A 4,615-nucleotide genomic window follows, 5' to 3' on the forward strand; every position below is an offset into this window, starting at 1 on the left:
AATAAGATGTGCAATGGTTGTAATTGTTAGATATTTATATTATAATAAAATAAATAATATTTATACATGAACAATAATTGTTCCTAAACTTCTGCTTTCAGAGGTAGTCAAGTTATTACTAAAAAACAATAATAATCCACTGAATAGTCTATGGAAAATAACTGCAAGCAAATAATCAACAATTACAACCATTGTACAATTTATTTTAAGTTTGGTTAAAACAAATAGTTTTTTCATTGATATATTTGGTATGCACGTAGACACAAAAATGCTCTATGTGGATGCACACTAACCTTTCCCTGTTATTATTACATGCATCCCATGAATTTATTAGATTGAATATGCCTCATCAATCAAAGATGAACATTTCAAGTTGTTTATTTATTTAAATGAAGTACTGTTTAAGTCTTTATCATATGAATTCAGGGATAATATTGTAATTGTGAAAGCCAAGGCTTGTAGTTTATGGGCAACGTGACTGTTGTAATTGTGTGCATCTTATTCTTTGTCATGTTCTCAGTTCTTATTACTTTATTAAGGCCTGCTTCATAATGTACCTAAATGTGTGTTCTCTATTACAGACAGATTTTCAAAGATTTCCGTTTTGCTGCAACTGGATGAAGTGGACTTGTAAGTTGTGCAGGTTTTCCAGTTACAATGAGAAGGCAACATGCACAGTTGCAGACTGTTGGTAGAATATTTTCTATATGTCTGTGTCTCCTCAGATTCAGGCAGAGTTCCAGAGAATTGTCACTACGGACCTGCTTTCATCGTTTCTGGATGGACTTGATGGCCTGGCATTGCTGGAGGTTACAAAGGTGCATCCAGGACTGGAAAGAAGCCGGCACTAAAAGGCCTTTTGGACTGCCTTGAGAAAGATGTAAGTGGTGATGACCATAATTTAGCCACCATTTGTTTGCTACAAATGTTTATATCCCACTGCATTTGTTGTCCTGCAGGACACAAATGAGAGGAGGAGGACTGCTGCTCTCTTGGGACTATCACACTACATGTCTGGCGAAAATCAGGAAAATGTCATCAGGATGTGTGATGTAAGATCATAACTGTCTTGAATTACTTTATGTAATTGTACATTTTAACATAAATCACCCTGTGCCCAAAGTTTCCTTCAAAAGTAATGTTTACAATTACCTTAATTTAACTAAAATAATTGCAATAAAGAATGATACATTTAATATAAACAAAAACAGCAAGAAAACGTAACTATTAAATAATATAAATAAATATAAAGCTCAAACTGTGAAAAGAGAGGCGGTTGAAATGATGTTCCATCACATTGCACTTTTACACTGTGAACTGTAGATTTTAGCTTCTATGTTTATAGCAGAAGCCTCTTAATTAGCTTTGTAGAGAAAAAGTACTAGTAGTACACTGAGCTCACTTTTATTTCTCCTTTTTTAAGGCTCATGGAGACACTCTCGAGGAAGCCATGAAGGTGATGCAAGTTGGTCTACTCATATGCTACGAAGGTGAATGGGATGCCTTTCCTCAGCAGATCTTCAATGTGGCAGTTGTGGTCGAGGAAACAATTGTGCTCCACAACCTGAAAGATGTGGCTTTGCGATGCTTCTTGGACTAATATATTGCTTCAGTCTTCAGTATACTCTGGAAAGGAAATATTCATTTGAGTTTATCCAGAGGGTTGTTATGAAGATACAGCCAGACCAAGCCTCTGCCAAAATACATGGACTAAGAAACAAACTAGGTAGGAGGTAGATCATCAAAGAGTGTAGAAAGTGAGCTCAATTTGGTGTTGTTAATTTGTATGTTCAAGTATTTTGTGTCTCTACAGTGACATGTTTTTTAAAAAATAAAATATTTTAGGTTAGTGAGAATTCCATTTATTTTGTAAGTGTCACAAATAAACCTGCATTTTAATAAGACATTTAATGTTCATTTCAGTATTTAGTAGTGTCTTGAATGAGTCCTCTCCTGCTGATGTTCAGAAAGCTCTCTATTTGTTTCGTACTGTTTGTGCTGCACCCTCTGTCCTATTTGTAAAATTAATAACAAAAATGTGATGTTATAATTTGTATGCATGTATATCTGTATACTGTATGTTTATACTTGAAAAATAAAAATATTTCAGCATCTGAAGTAACTTCAAGCCTTATAGGTGATCACAGCTAACTGCCTGCCGTCAGATTTCATTTAAAAAAAAGGTCTGATTTTAAACTTGTATCTTCAGTCGACTCGATTACTGCAATGGTGTCTTCACAGGCCTCACTGCTTTCACACCGTCTACAGTTTGATTTGCATAGAGGGAGCTCTGTGGCTGAATAGCCAGAGATTAGGTGTGGCCCATTTATCATAGGTGATCAGAGCTACGTGTGATTCTCATGGGGGGATGAGCACATAAGGCACACACACACACCTGTAACTGCCTGCCGTCTGATTTTAAGACTTTCTGCGCTCATAAAGAATGATAAGAATAATGCGTATTGAACTGGTTTCATTCATTAGTGAGTTTATTTAACACTAGAACCGCCAATCGGGTCAATTTGTGTGATGTGGTGTGTGTGCAATGTAACTTTTTTCAATAAAATATTAAAGTCTCCCAGTCCGTGACTTTTCCTGAAAGTGTGTTATGTAGCACCCTATGTTTTTAAAAATTGCATTCTAATAGCGGGATATGTTCATGGCCATGTTACCATTTGAAATCTATGAGAACATGGTCAGAATCACAAACTGGAGCGGGAGCAAAGGGGAAATGCCCCTTCCCCTCAATGTGAGGCAGACACTTGAGTCCAGTGTCTCCCGTCGGTTCCCAGGCCTGACCACGGACCAGTGGCATAAAATTAGCGAAGAAGCATGGTTGTCATGGTTACCCTTCTGTTTATTCTCCGTGGTGGGGGCCGAGCAAGCCCCCAGGAAGTGCGCCGGACTCTGAGTAGAATATTCGTCGTGGCCAAATGGCGGTACTACACTTCCTTTAGGTTGCTGGGCCCGGAAACACTTTATCCCATTGACTTACATAGGGAAAGAATGGTCTGTAAATCGTTGGGTAATTTTTTTTAAACTAAATAAACCACCCAGTATGAACACTTGTATAGCCCTAATAAAAAACATTCGTTCCTAAAGTTGTAAAAATGTGCTAATAACGTTATTCTGAGAGTTATATCCCAATGCATTATGAACGAGCATCTAACCCACGGGACAACGCCGTTATATATAATTAATATATATATATATATATATATATACAGTGCAATAATTATTTGCATTTTGGTTAAAGTTGCGCATGCGCTATGAGCGCACATACGGGTACTTCTCAGGCATGCCGGGTAATCTGTGACGTTTCGCTCTCTCAAAAGTTGGGCCATTTTATCATCATGCGCCAAGCAACTCTCATAGGAATGAATGAGGCCCCGCCTCCCACGCTGTATCCACTTCTTATTATACATCCATGGGGCAGAGGTCAACGTGTATTAAAGTTTAAATCTTCCGGACAAAATTATAAAAAGTGCCGGTGAAAGGTCTTCTTTGTTATTTATTGAGCTTTAAAACAAATGAATAAAGACTCTATATAATAATGAAATACACGGAGCCTCTCTTTTTCCTCCCTCTCTTCGGACAGCGTCAGTGTCTGTCTCATGCAGCAGCTGATCCAGTAATGAGTGACCTGGCCGACTGTAAAAATAAACATATTTATAACTAGTTTAGGTAGTTCGAGAGGTAATTAAAATAACTAAAGGCGATGATCTGACTGAAGTGTGTGTTTTACTCCGTTCCCCGCTGCATCACAGAGGGAGGAGCTGCAGGTGAGCACAGCTGCGTGTCTCCGTCCTGTCAGATTAGACTTCACTCGCGTTTATGTCCATATCGAGAGAAAGATAAATAATCTGAATTCAGTGTGCAGTTTACTTTGACGCGGGGGTGAGCAGCAGAGGTGGGGAGAGGCGGGGCTATTGCGTCATCATTATCAGAACATGATCGTATAATTACTGAGTTTAGGAACGTTAATAACGTTTTAATGAAGTTGAATACAGTATATTCATATTTGTCAGTGATTTTATGTCAATTCGGCAAACATAAACATAAATTATCGTGGTGAAGATGATGATTAAATTAGGATTAAAAATCGAGAGCGGGCTGCATTTCCTCCCGTTCGTGTTTTTAGACTAAACAACATTAAATTCCGCTGTACATCCAGTGTACTGTACTGTATCTCACTTTATTTCACATGAGCTCCAGTGTGGAACCCCACTGCACCCCCTGGTGGATCAATGATCCATTGCAGCTGGCTTAATTATAATTACATTTATTTATCACGGGGGCGGTCTCAAGTCAAGCTGGAGGTTTTCCCTTGAGCGAGGGCAGATCACGTACCAATCACGGCCCTCGCGTTTCAAACTGTCTGAAATTAAGTGCTACATCTGTACATCTGATATTTAACTCCTTCAGCCTATTTTCAGCTGCAGAAACCATTCAACTATTACATTATTCAGCTATTTCAGGAAATCAAGGCTATACATGTTGTTGTTTATACCTTTTTTTTTAACTTTTCTTTTACATATTAAGCTTTTTCTGCATTTTTTTAGCTAAAAACAGCTACCATTCAGCTAATAACATATTCAGCTTTTTCTGCATTTTC

General features: G+C 37.9%; 1 long non-coding RNA gene across 1 annotated transcript; it reads left to right on the plus strand.

The window, feature by feature from the left end:
- The first annotated feature begins 812 nt into the window (after positions 1-812).
- Positions 813-2,375, plus strand: LOC307022220. Its single transcript, XR_013803326.1, has 3 exons — positions 813-880; positions 960-1,052; positions 1,424-2,375. It is a non-coding gene; the product is annotated as an uncharacterized lncRNA (long non-coding RNA).
- The last annotated feature ends 2,240 nt before the right edge of the window (positions 2,376-4,615 follow it).

Source organism: Notothenia rossii (assembly GCF_949606895.1).
Source record: "Notothenia rossii genome assembly, chromosome: 1".
Classification (NCBI taxonomy): Eukaryota; Metazoa; Chordata; class Actinopteri; order Perciformes; family Nototheniidae; genus Notothenia; species Notothenia rossii.